Source organism: Natrix helvetica (genome assembly GCF_964273705.1).
Source record: "Natrix helvetica genome assembly, chromosome: 2".
NCBI classification, from domain to species: Eukaryota; Metazoa; Chordata; class Lepidosauria; order Squamata; family Natricidae; genus Natrix; species Natrix helvetica.
The window spans coordinates 170,342,936-170,357,385 of NC_138552.1; the positions used below are offsets into that span (position 1 = coordinate 170,342,936).

The 14,450-nt window shown below is 40.9% G+C and overlaps 1 protein-coding gene across 5 annotated transcripts in view; it reads left to right on the forward strand.

Annotated features, from left to right (window-relative positions):
- The first annotated feature begins 4,362 nt into the window (after positions 1 to 4,362).
- Positions 4,363 to 14,450, forward strand: part of MYO6 (myosin VI) — a 127,430-nt gene continuing 117,342 nt past the window's right edge. For 2 of the 5 annotated variants that reach the window (XM_081941330.1, XM_081941331.1), the window contains exon 1: positions 4,363 to 4,568. The gene's annotated coding sequence lies outside the window, so the exon portion shown is untranslated. Of the gene's footprint in view, positions 4,569 to 4,648; positions 4,670 to 14,450 lie in introns of those variants that run through there. The other 3 variants (XM_081941327.1, XM_081941329.1, XM_081941328.1) reach the window with 2 other exon arrangements.

Consider the following 14,450-nt stretch of genomic DNA (forward strand, 5'->3'; position numbering starts at 1 on the left):
ACTGTTGGGTGGTAAATGATTAGCAAAAACATATTATTGTCTGCCAAATCTTTCTGCTGCTGCAGGGATGCTAGCTGGGTATCCCCCAGAACCTATTGGGAATGAGGAAACATGTATCTTCCTTGTTTTAAGAAAGTTTCTTGTTCTTGTAAAAATTCATTCTTAAAATTTGACCATCCTACGGTGCCATATCTTGCCTGCAGAAACAAGAAAGAAGCAGCAATAAGATGGGAAGTCTAATGGTTCTATAGTTAGAAATAATGTATCACAGATTTTTAGTGGAATTTCTTAAGATTTGCTAATTGAATAGGTAAATGAGGTCTTACTCATTTTCTGAGATGGAAAAAGCAAGGCATAGAAAATTATTTAAGGTACTAGTCTAGTCTTAACAGCCGCCTTCAAAGTTTTTTCTTGCCAACACATGGGGGGCAGTATGCACCAGAACGTGCTTTATTGCTTGCACAAGCAAAAGTAGAGCTGAATTAATGTGTTCTTTTTTTGGCTCTTTCTTTGGACAGCATTAGCTGCCAAAAGCCTCTTTAGTATCCTTTTGATTTATTTATATTCCTGCCAGCTCATGTTAGGCTCCGCTGAATAAATGAAAACTAATTTTAAGCTTCCTTTTGTTAAAGGAAAAGGAAAGGTGTGCAGATGTGGAAATCATTTTACAAACACTGCAAATGTTATTTTGAGCTTCTGGAGAATCTAACACACTTATGATTTCTTAAAGATTAAGTCTCTTGAGTACAGAATAAGAGACATAATACACACAAACACACACAAAAAGGGAAGAGAAGTTTAAGTCTTGGAAACGCTGCCAACACACTGAACAATGGATGAGATGAGAGTAGACTTGGCTTCCACTATCCGGGATGCTCTTCCTGGGTGACAAAGCCTGCATTGTTCCCAGAGTGGAGGGCGTGAAAAGAGAAGGAAAATTTGCTTGGCCTGGTCAGAATAAATTCCCACAAAAAAACTGGTTTTTTTTGGCAATCAAATAAATCTAATTGCTGGAATGCAACCCCCACTCCCCCCATCCCAGTCCGCACCCCAGCTAGCCCCAATGAAGTGACAAGGAAATAAGGCAGTCACGAAAACAGAGTTAAAAATAAACATGGGTGCAGCCAAGACAAGTTGTTAACTGTAATCATCTCTAGAAGAATCCTTTGGGCTCTTTTCCTCATACCCATGTCACACCTCAAGAATTAAGTAGGCCTGGCCTACTGTTGGCACTTTGTCCCAAATTAAGTAGGCCTGGCCTACTGTTGGCACTTTGTCCCAAATGTTCCTTTGAAACTTGAAGAAAACGAAATGCCTGAAGTGAAACTCCAGAGTTGAAAGGCTGTCTCTGGTTTTAGAGCTGCCACATAAATGATGTTACTTCTATGGTGACTGGAAAAGTGCCATCTGAGGGGGAGGCATTGTTTTAAGCTTTGTCTTTCTGTCCCTGGACAAAGAGATCCCAAAATCCCTTTCTCCACAATGACTGAGGAATGTACATCGGCTGAAAGGGTCACGTGGCAAGATGGAAAGGAAATAAACTTGTTCAGGGCTGCTTTGAACAACACAGGAAATTCTGGACTGAGCAGTCGGGATTGATCACCCTCCTGGCTGTCCTGTACTACAGGATTAACCACCTACTTGGATCTGCTTCCCTTCTCTCTCCCTAGTAAATATTTACATTGCATACTTAATTGTTTTTATGCTTATTTCTTTCTTTCTGGAGCTTGCCCAGGGCAATTTCTTATGAATAGCTATATAAATTTGATAACTAACTAAATAATTTAACAATATATTATCCTGATCACAGAGGTGAATGGGAAGGCCTATCTATCATGCTTAACTGAAAAAAAACAGCAATAAATGGTGGTGGTGACAACACAACACCCCCTATTTTGGAGGATAAAGAAATGGTCTCTGAAATAGACCAAGGGACTCGCAAGAGTCTTCTCCAGCATCATAGTTCAAAGGCCTCGATTCTTTGGCGCTCAGCCTTTCTTATGGTCTAACTTTCACAGTCATATATTGCAACTGGGAAAACCATAGTGTCATACATATATGTTTATGGAATTAACATAAACACAAGTTAGAACATGTCAGTTGATGTGTTACTCTCAAGCGTTATTACTAAATGAATCTCATTCCACAAAATCTACCTGAAACCTTAACTGCCCTTGGAGTAAAACAATGACACTTGGAAATAATAAAGTGCTCCAGAATATTTGGAAACTTTAACTGGTACAAAATGTAGCTGCATGGATAATAAATGGTGCCACTTACATGACATATGTATCTGATACTACTCCTCTGTCAGCTGCACCGGCTGCTGTTGTGTTTTAAGGTGCAATTCAAAGTGGTGGTTATCACCTTTAAAGCTCTACAAGGTGTAGGACTGGGTTACCCAAAGGACTGTCTTTTTCTAAAACACTTTATTGGTCCAATCCAATTAGATTGGCCACACTGCAGATCCATCGACTAGAGTGTTGACTGGTGAGAAGATGGGTTTTCCCTGCTGTAGTCCCTGCCTTATGGAATATTCTGTTTAGGGAGATTAAAATGGCTCCAACTTTGTTGACTTTTTGCAAAGCCATGAAAACCCAATTATGTGCCGAAGCCTGGGACTCAGACCCCTTTTATTTGGCTTTACTATTATTTGGTTAATCATCATGACTATTGTTTGTACTTATTTACTTTGTGGATGTTTTTATTGTTTTAATGACTTTTAAATTGTGTTATGATTTTGGACTTGTTAAGCCACCCAGAGTCACTTAGTTGAATTGAGCAGCTATGGATAAATAAATACATAATATATCATGACCCTGGTCTCCACAAAACGGGATGTTGAGAACCTTAATTTTAGACTAAACAGAACAAGTAAATTTCAAGACCATTATTAGAGTGGGTGTTGCTTATTTATGGACTGCACATAGGGAAAAAGAATTGGGCACTCTATCCCATACCTTAGTCACCTCTAACCCATACCTAATCCACCTCTGGAATAATAGTCTGGGAAAGGTTTGGGTGCTCCCATTTATGTTTTTAAATCAGTTGGGGTTAATATTCAATTTAATAATGTGTTCTCAAGATACTACCGTTTAACTATTTGATCCCATTAAACAAATTAGGAGATATGGAGGCATTCTGTTCAATTCTGTAGAAGTTCATCAGCCTAAGTCTGTACATCTTTTGGAGGTCCGAAACTTACTTGCCTGTCACATTTAAGTCTGGCTGGGGTCTCGTTGGAGTACGGCCCCTCTCCCACTAGGAGAGATTACCTTAATTCTTACAGTAACAATTTCTGCAGTTCCTACAAAACTATACACAGAGATAGCTGGATTAAGAGGAATCTTCACCATCCAACAAACTGCTTTCATAGACTTCTCCAAACTGAAGAAAGCCAAAGGAAGCCGGCTTTTTCTCAACATTTCTCGGCTGTCTTTTTAAGGGACAGCATAACAGAATAATAGAGTTGGGAGGGACTTGTAGGTCATCTAGTCCATCCCCACCCCTTCCCAAGCAGGAGTCTCTACTACACCATTTCTGACAGTTGACAGTCCATAATCATGATGGTTATGATGATGATTTATCACTTGTTGCTTGTGTGTACACTGAGAGCTTCTGCACCGGAGACAAATTCCTGGTGGGTCCAACCAGACTTGGCCAAGAAAGGATTCTATTCAATTACGATGCAACTTAGTATTTGCACGTCCTTGCGAGACAAACGAGACCGGAGCGGTGGAGAAATACCCGCGCGGCTCAGCCGACTTTGCATCTCTTTCTTTTCCGCGATTAAACTCTCCGTTCTGACCTCGACGCCTGTAGAATTCCCGCAAAAAGGGGGAAAATGGGGCGGAAAAGTTTTGCATTCCGTTGGAGCTCAGGCGGCGTCTTAGTTAGAAGTCCTACAAGTCTTACAACCACAAGGCTTGGAAGGAATCTCCGAGGTCTTCTAGTCCAACCCTCTGCTATACTAGCCCGGGCAAACGAATATTTAATCTATTCTTGAAAACGAGAATTAAAATCATCAAGAACAGGAGGAGGGGGGAGCACAACCAAGCCCTACAAGCGCTCGCATTTTCTCCTCCTCTGAGCAAGGCCGACGGTAGCCAGGCGACTGCGCATGCTCTGCCCGGCAACTATCGCACACTGCCCCCCCCCTCACTTTCCCCCTTCTTCCAGCGTTTGCACTATCCAGACTTCTTCACTGCGCGCGCAGTTTCCATCAGCGGTCCAACAACGGGGCTTAAGGAAAAAAGGCCGTGTGGGGGGACGCGCGCGCGCTAAACTTCGCTGCTCTGTCTGCGCATGCCCAGCAATCCTCGGTATTTAGTCCTGAGTAAAACCAGCCGGGGCTCGCTCGGTGCTTCCCTCCCCTACTCTCCCACTCTCTCTCTCTTTCTGTCCCTCCCTCCCCGTCTTCCGTGAGGTCAGAGAAGACTCCGCCCAATGCAAGCCGGCCTCTGGCTCTGGAGACCGCGAGGGCGGAGCCAAGAGAAAGCCCAGCCCAGAGCAGCGCAGCGCTGGAGTTGAGGCGGCATCAGCTGAGGACGGAGCGACGGTCGTGGCAGGTAAAACTTTTGGGGCAGGCGGCGAGCCGGGTTGGAGCCGCAGCGGAAACTACTAGCCTCTCCGCTCTCTCTCTCTCTCTCTTCTCCCGACCGACCCGCTGGTGCGTCTTGCCTTTCGTCCCGCTTCCCTGTTTTACATCCCGACCTTTTTTTTTTTTGCCCGCCTCTTTCCCGGCCGACGCGTTTCACCCGGTCTCTTTGCTGCTTTTGGTTCTTTCTTGAGCTTCTTCGGGTCTTTTCCTGGATGCTTCCCTCTCGATATTGCCCCGGGGCATTTCTGGTTTGATGGTCGGACAGGTGGAGGTTGGGGACCCCCCCACTCAAAAAAAAGTTTAAGGAGGTCTTCTAAAAAGCTTGGAAGAAGTTTCTGTTTGGTTTTAGCCGCCGCACTTTCCAGGGCTTTAAGTCTCTTCTTATCCTGAAGAGATGGGACAACCGTTTGTCTGAAATAGCATAGGGTCTCCTGCTTAAGCAGGGGGTTGGACTAGAAGACCTCCAAGGTCCCTTCCAGCGCTAATCTGATTCATGATACAAAGGATCCACTAAAAAGGAGCATTTATCTTCAAAATCATTTATAGCCAGCATATTTTTTTTTGGTATCCTCGAAGATGTGGACGCGTTTTATTCATTGGCCCTCGAGGGGTGTTGGTTACAGACTGTAAAATAAATGGATTTTTATTCTCTTGTCTTCAGTCTTCCCCAATGCGTAGAGCAATGCATTCCTCCCTTTATTCAAGGTGTTGGGTGGGAATGATGGAAGTTGCAGTTCAACATATATGGAAAGTATCAGGTTCAAGGAAACTGACGCACATAAGTATATGAATGTTATATATGATTATTATACAAGTCAAGGGTGTCAATTATTGAAAAATAATGACTCACCTTTGCATTTAAATGGAGCATTTGTTCTGGGTAGGGAAGTGATTGGGCTGGGAGAGGTTGCAAAACTTTTTTTTAAAACCCAGATAAAAAGTTGAAGTTCTTTCTGTTTTGAAAAAAATAATTTCCAATTCTTCCCTCAGTTTGCTTCCTTGGATAATAAGGTAAGGGAGACATTTAAGAAAGAAGGGAAGAATTATTTAATCTTACCAACTAACTGGTATTTGCAATTGAGGTGGAGATTTTTTTTTAATGTTTTCTCATATGGCTGTGTCCAGGATTAGGTGCTTCTTAAATTTAAACTCTTGCAAAATATTAAAAACAGTTTCAGCACGAGGAGCCAAAGTTATTCAAAGGTAATTTCTTCATAGGGATAGGGTTTTACCTGCATGTTCCCTAAACCAACATGCCACCTGAGAACAAATTCAGAATATGCTGATTAGTGTGTAACTTGTGTTACTGGTGTGAGAAGAAAAATCCTGAGCCTTGACCAAAGGCAGAACAGAGAAGAAAAAAAGGAAAGAGGAAATGCTCTGGGATTTATTGCAGTCAGGGAAAAGATAAGACTTTTTTATCTTTGTGCCAGTAGAGCACAGACTTTCTCAAAATATTTAGAAATAGATGTGCTTGCATTGAATGAATGGTGCTTTTTTTTCTTTGCTCACTGCACCTGCTTAATGTAGTCTATCTGCTGGAATTAAAAGACAAAGTGGCTGAAGTCAAAGGCTGAAAGATGAGGTCTTTACATGACAATTGTAATTTGTTGTATAGCACACCCTTGACAAGGTGAGAACCAACAGCAGGAAATTATGAAACTTTATTTTAAACTGCAGAGATAATTTTGAATTGGATGAATGAAGAAAAAACTGATAATTATTTTAAATTTGTAGTATTTACAATTAAATGAACCATGTAATAATTTGCATTTATTGATATTAACAGTTTAGTCCAGTTTATACAATTCTGTTTTCCAAAATTGATGGGATTTTTCTGTGTGCAGTTTTGATTTCCATATAGAAATTGGGGCTTCTTAACATATCAGTAAGTTCTTGTATTTTCTGTGGCCAGATCACTGTTGATGTTGATGTCTTTAAATTCCCTTACCCCTCTAAACAAATTTCTCATATTTAGTTTTGAATTTGGTAATTTTAAAATTATTTATACCAGTAAATAAAATGTGATCGTGAAATGTTGTCTTGGAGTTAAAGGAGTAGGAAACCAGTTCTCTATCTAGGGTTTCCTGCCTAGGCAGGGGGTTGGACTAGAAGACCTCCAAGGTCCCTTCCTACTCTGCTATTGTATGGTATGCTATTGTATTGTATCTATCTCTCAAAGGTAACACAATTGCTTTTTTTGGACATCTGTTATCCACCTTTTCTCCGTATTCCATGTGATACCCTGGGGTAGCTTTCTCCATTGTGATATATTCATACTATCTTGGATGATGATAAAATACATTTATAAGTCACCCAACTTTGAATGTTCTATTTGGAAATTTTGGAATCTACATTTGCTTTCCAACTTACCTGGAAGGAATCTGATTAGGAAAGGCTGCATTTTATATTTATAGAAATTGCAAATAATATTCCCTTGGTTTTTTTAAGTGTTTAGATAGAAGTCTTATATTTTGTATGTATGCACAAGGATCCCAAAAGGCTCTGAATGCAGGGTGGGAATGGTGTGTGCAAGAAACACCTGTTGCTGTAAAAAACTTACATACAAAATTTTCCCTAGAGATACAGGTCCCAGCAATCAGGTCCCAGTGGTAAAATGACTGGGAATTGCTTTTCTCTTTTGGACAGAAGAAAATAAACAACTGCCACCAATATGTTGCATTAATTGATTTAGAAGATAAACTATTGTTCAGTTTTTAACCACAACTTCAGCATCTGATCTCTAAAATTTGCAATTCATACAGCAGGAAAAAAAGAAAGAAAACAAAGCCATTTCTGAAAAGTGAGATCATTTTTCACACAGCTCGTGAAACCATTAAGTTGTAAAATGATCTGTGAACCTGATCTGAAATTCAGGAGAGTACAAAGGTTGATATCTGAATGAAGTCTTGTGCTGCAAGTGTAACACTTTAACAGGCCTTGGAAAAATGATACTTTGCTCTCCAATCTACTTTCTGGAACAAAAGATCTCCCAACTGCAGTATACTGTTATAAATTCTTGATGGCTATTTGATAGCTCTCTCTCTCCCCTCCCTCCCCCTCCCCCCTCTTCCTCTTTTATAGAATTGTACCATTATTTTGGATCACAATTCCTAAAATGGATTTTTCAAAAATAGTAGAGGTGCCTTTATTGGGAAGTAAAGCAGTGGAAACAATGGAAAGGATGATGAACCATTTCAGTTGCTACTTTTTCCTCTAGGTTGAAATTAGGGAAAAATATTGCAAATATTTTTTAAAGACATGTATTTAGTGCTTTAAGACAAAGAGGTGCTGATTTAATATTCTTGATGTACGAATCCTTTCACAACAGAATCTGTGAAGTGGCTTGGTTGTTAGACAGCTTATTGCATTTTATATTTTAGTTTGTTACATGAAAAACCACAACACTCTCTTAAGTTGCTAACTATCCAAGAGGCCAAACCAGTAACTGTAAAAGTTGAAAAACAACACAATTAAAAAGCCTTAGTGACCTTTTTCGATTTCCACAGGGAATAAATGATTCTGAAATATGTTTTGCTTAAAACGGAACCTTTAAATAACTTTCTCAGGAAAGTTATTTAAGTTTCTCATTTTGTCTACACCTTGGAGAAAACTTTGTTCTGTACATATTGGCTGTAAAGTTTCACTGAACTTCAGGAAGGCAGTAATTTGGATCCATCCTTACTTGTACTTATGATAAAATGCACCCAACAAGAATATAAATATTGATTTTATATGTGCTAAGCTATAACATGATTCCATTAGTTCGGGTTTATAGGATTGTGAAACCCCAGCAATGATAGCTTGTTAACAATAGTTTATGACTGAGCATTTCTGATCTTTTTCAAATGTTCCTTATTTAGCAAGTTATCGTTAAATAAACTGACTTAATAGAAGTGTCATTGTGTAAACTGTGCTTAACGCAGAGGGAGACTCTTGTTACTGACTAATAAGGTGGGGAAAAAGCAGCAAAAAACTTAGGGTGTAAGCAGAAACTATCTCAGTCTGCAAAAATAGAAGGACATATCTATGTTTATCCATAAACCTAATCTGAAGTCTGAGATCCAAACAGAATCAAAATCACTAACTTTGCTTAGCAACCACAATTGGGACCAGCAACTATGTTCCTAAGTGATAAGGCTGTTAAACAAGACATCACATGACCACAACGGATTTACAACCCCACTTCCACCATAGTCATTAAGCGTGATATCATGTGATCATGACTTTCTCTTTTACCGTCAGCTTCTCCATTGACTCTGCTTGTCAGAAGCTGGTTATGAAGCAAGGAAATGGTGATGATGTGACTGTGGAATGCTTGATGGTTGTGATGTGACCAAATCTTGATCACATGACTATGGGGATGCTGCAACAGTCGTGTGAGTTGGTTGTAAGCTGTGAGCTGATTGTAAAGTTACTTTTTTGGTACCGTCATAGTTTTGGTCACTAAACAGAGCAGTTGTTGAGTGAGGATTACCTTTCCCTCCTTGAGAGTTTGTTTTGGACAATGTGTTAAGAGGAGGCATTGGCTGGAAGATGTTTAGAGTATCTGATAATCCTTACCAACCCTTATCAAAGTGATGACACACAAGCGCCTGTTCTGCTCATTGGATTATGTATTGTTATAATGTTGACTTTTATTTGTGGTGGTGGTGGAGAAGGCTCTTACATATTCCTTGGACCAACATAACACCAGACATGTCACAGGAAGGCAAAAATCACCAGACTGCGTCTCACTTATTTTGGCCATGTTATGCATGGGAATTCAGTGGAGAAAGCAATTGTTTCTGGAAGAATTAATGGTAAAATAATAAATAAATAAATAAATAAATAAATATTTATTTCTTAGCCGCACCCTCTCCCGAAGGACTCGGGGCGGCGTACAATGAAACATATGAAATAAATATGTGGACAAAACAAACATATAACAGAGACATATACCGAGACATACACAAGGAGGAGGTCGGCTGATGAATAAAAAACAATTAGAATACAGTGATTAAAAAACCCCTAAATAATTAAATATAATTAAAATACCCAATTAAAAACCCGTCAGGAGCGATATGGTTAGATCAAAGTTGAGCCAGGCCAGCTACTTGGAATAGGTGGGTCTTAAGCTTAATACGAAAGGAGCGGAGGTCAGAGGTATTCCTAATATCCGGAGGGAGGTCATTCCACAGGGCTGGGCCCGCCACAGAGAAGGCTCTACTCCTAGGCGCCGCCCCCCGACACTGTCTAGTGGACGGCACCTGGAGGAGGCCCTCTCTGTGCGAGCGGATTGGTCGCAGGGATGTATGGGGCAGAATACGATCCCGCAAGTAACTAGGTCCTGAGCCATGGAGCGCTTTAAAGATTGTTATCAAAACCTTGAAACGCACCCGATAGACCACAGGAAGCCAGTGCAGCTCGCGCAGGAACGGTGTCACATGGGAGTACCTAGTACTCCCCATAATTACCCGCGCGGCTGCGTTCTGGACCAACTGTAGCCTCCGGGTGCATTTCAAGGGAAGCCCCATGTAGAGAGCGTTACAGTAGTCCAAGCGAGACGTCACCAGCGCATGAGTGACTGTGCGTAAGGCGTCCCGGTCCAGTAGGCGCAATTGGCGCACCAGGCGAACCTGGTGGAACGCCCCCCTTGCCACGGCTGTCACATGGTCATCCATGGACAGCCGGGCATCCAGGAGGACGCCCAAATTGCGCACCCGCTCCAGGGGGGCAAGTTGAATGCCCCCAATGGCCAATGATGGAGTTAATTGGCTGAACCGGGGAGCTGGTACCCACAGCCACTCCGTCTGAAAAGGAATCCAGGCTGCCAAAGAACATGATGGATGGACACTATTAAAGTTGACACCAACAGGAGCATAGAAAAACTCAAAGAAGTAGTGCAAGATTGGAAGATGTGAATAGCCTGGTCCATAGAATCGCCAAGAATCAGACATGACTGAATGGATAACATCATCATCATGTTGGCTATAGATGTTTCCATTTTTCATCAGAGGGTGGCAGGATGGAATCTGCTTGGACTTCTACTGCTCCCCTCTTCCTTTAATTAAACATCTTCTGCTTAGGCATCAAGGCATCTACTTTGGCTAACAGGCATAGTTGCCATATCATGGCTCAATGCATAATTCGGGTCAATCTGTGTTACTGTTTTTCCCCCCTCTACAGAACTGATTAAAATGGTGAATCTATAGTGGATGATTTAATATGTCCCTGTTGGATCACTGCCATCCATCCCCCCCTTTTTTTTTTGCTGAGAGAAGCTATTCTGTTGTATGTGATAACTCCTCCTTTGCTATTGGCTGATGCTTTCTTAATAATGTAAAACTCCACTTGGATTTTACCTTAGGCATTATTTGAAAACCGGGAGGTAAAGAACAGCTTCTTTAGAAAAGGAAATAGTTTAATTAAGAGTCACACTCTCGTGCCCCAACCTTTTATCTTTTTTTCTTCATTTCTTTTTAAAGATAAGACATATTTGGCAGATATCTTTCAGACAAGGTCGTGTGGCTATCAAGGATATCTTTGCAAGCTGGAAATAAAGTTATGGGCACAGGGACAGGGATAGGTTTTGTTTCCATTGAATGAAAGGACTGATAAAAATGTGCTGATGTATGTACAAAAAGGAGACAACTCTGTTGCAACTCCAAGCCTCTTGGAAGACTTAGGTTTTTAAATCAGGCAAGCTTGTATTGCCTCTTGAGCAAAATAGCTTCTAAATAGCTTGTAGGTGGCCCAAACGTACCATATTTTTCGGAGTATAAGACGCACCTTTTTCCCTCAAAAAAGAAGGTGAAAATCTGGGTGCGTCTTTTACACTGAGTACAGCATTTTTTGCCTCCCGAAACCCCACCACCTTCACCAAAATGGTCATGCATAGCCTTTAGGAGCTTGCAGGGTGCTCCTGGGGGCTGGGAAGGGCAGAAATGAGCTCAATTTTGCCCGCCAGCCCCCAGGAGCACTCTATAAGCCTCCTAAAGGCTATTCGTGCCTTTGTTTTTTAAAGGGCCTGTTTTTCACTGTTTTCGGGAGGTCGTCAGAGTGCAAAAACTTTTTTTCTTAATTTGCCTCTTCAAAATCTTGGTGCGTCTTATACTCCAGTGCATCTTATACTCCGAAAAATATGATATGCCATGCTTAACATATGTTAAAACTTTGCTCACTTTTTTTGGTGAACAGTACAGAGCTCATTTTTAAAATAGTTTATATTATGTTTTCATCCAACCCTTTTTTCAGGTTTGCCTGCATAGAAACTAACCTGGGTTGCTTAGAGAGAATGGAATGGAATGGAATAGAATAGAATAGAATTCTTTATTGGCTAAGGGTGATTGGGCACACAAGTAATTTGTCTTTGGTGCATATGCTCTCAGTATACATAAAAGGAAAAAATGAAAAAGAAGTGTACTCTGCTGCATAACAATCTGCAATTCCATGCTCATTTGAAGAATTAAATATTCTGAAAAATTCATTGGATTAGATGTTATAGTAAAAAAAAAACATATAAAGAAGGAAAAGTTGAAGAACGTAGAATGTATAGAAATATGAATATTATGAGCAGGATCATAAGAGTTGTAGGAATATATTCTTTTAGAAGAAATATGAATATTATCAGCAGGATCATATTCTGTAGGAATACCCAAAGGCATTCTAGAGGCAGAAGTGGTTTTAGAAAGATATTCTTGTCAATCTTAACCACTTTATTTTCCTCTTTAGAAAAAGATGATACAAATTTGTGGTCCACTTCAAAAACTAGGGACAAGTGAAACAAAAAAATAGGGAGGGAGGGAGAAAGAGAGAGAGAGAGAGAGAGAGAGAGAAATGCTAAAAAATATATCAAAGAATGGTTCCTAAAACATTTCTCTATCCATGTATATTTGAAGATATTTGAAATATTTCTTGGATGATTTTAAGTCAAATTTCCCAAGTGAGGGGGGGGGAGGATAGGAGGAAAGTTTTCATTAAAAAAACTGACTTGCCTCGTTTAAGAAGGGTTTACATCGTTCTCTTTTTAGATCTTACAGTTGACAAAAACTTTATTGAAACAGGCACAGCTGCAGACTTATGCATTCCTTTGAGCAGCTTGGAAGCATATTGTTTATTTAGGTGTTTTGCATGAACATCCTAACCTGGGATTTGATCACCGTTTTTGTGCACTGTCTGCAACAAGCTTCCTGTTTGGTGTAAGTGGAAAGAAGTTAATAGTAAATGTGCATCTGGTAGTTAAGTCATATCAACATCTAAGTCATATCAACATCTAACAATCTATGAAGATTCTCAATCATCCAGGTCATGGTTGTCCCAAAGGTGCTTTTTTCAAGAGGCAACTGGACTTTCTGGGTTTTTCTTTGAAAATGTTTCGCTTCTCATCCAAGAAGCTTCTTCAGCTCTGACTGGATGGCAGGGAATGGAAGAACCATCCAATCAGAGTTGAAGAAGCTTCTTGGATGAGAAGCGAAATGTTTTAAAAGAAAAACCAGAATGCCCAAGTTGCCTCTTGAAAAAGCAACCTTTGGAATCAACATCAATCACGGTTCTCATTACTTAAAATTCTTTAGCCTGTTTATAGTACACATAGGAATTTTTCCCATTTCAGAGTTAGGGCAGTGATGTGTGATAGAGTTCATGCATTGTAACATTCATTCATTTGCTGCGCTGTAATAAGGTTTGTTTAATCCTGACAGTTACAGGCCTTGAACTTGATTTGCAATCATTGTGGTGGCTTTGGTTTGCTTTGCAAATTTAGGCTCTAGCAGCCTTTGGTGGTGTGTTGGTTTCCCCAGTAGCCAATCTCAATTTACTGTATTATCTTTCAGCTCTTAATAAGAATTCATTCTAGAACCACGAATAAGGGGATTTAAAATGGGTAAATCTGCATTTGATTTTGGCTTGAGTATTTGAAAGTTGACCTTGCTTGTACTTTTCACTTGAAACAGTAGTAGGTAAAGGACACTGTTTTGACCTCCTCTTTGGGGTAGTTGGGTTGATCTATGCTAGTGATGGCGAACGCTTTTTCCCTCAGGTGCCAAAATCTGCCCACACCTGTAATTAAATGCCCCCCCTGCATTGTGCCCACCTGTGCATGTGCATGCGACCCCCCACCCCGCTGCCCCCCGCATATACCACATGGCTTTCTTGGAGCCTGGGGAGGGCAAAAATGGCCTTTCCCGCCCCTTGGAAGCCCTCTGGAGGCAGGAAACAGCACATTTCCCGACTTCCAGTGAGCCAATTTTTTGCCTTCCCCTGGCTCCAGAGGCTTTCTTGGAGCCTGGGGAGGACAAAAAATGGCCCAATGGAAGTTCAGAAATGAACTTCTGGTGGGCCAGTTGGGCACGTTTTTCACCCTCCCCAGGCTTCAGGAGGCTTTCCTGAAGCATTGGGAGGGCGAAAACGACCTCCCTACACCCTCCACAAGGCTGAAAATCAGGTGGCCAGTGTGCACATGCGTGCTGGAGCTGACATAGGTCAATGCCTTGCGTGCTTTCAGATATGGCTCCGCATGCCACAGGTTCGTCATCACGGATCTATGCCATACCCTTATTTTGGTGTAGTTTCATATTCAGTAGACAAGGATCTGTTGAAGATGTTTAGTAACAAATTTAGGCCAGGGATCAAAGACAATTTTTCCCTTCTAATTTCTTCATAGCAAAACTGTGTGACTTGAATGTAAAGCCAGCTTTTCCTGCCTAGGGACTACTGTAGGGCCAGGTTGACTGAGAATTCTGGAAACTGTAATTCCCAATGCATCTGTGAGAAATGTTTTGAAAACATTTTACATGGAGAGTGGCCCTGTAAATGTGCTGCATTTTACAACATTTTTCTTTTTTCTTTTTGTACACGTGACATTGCACTG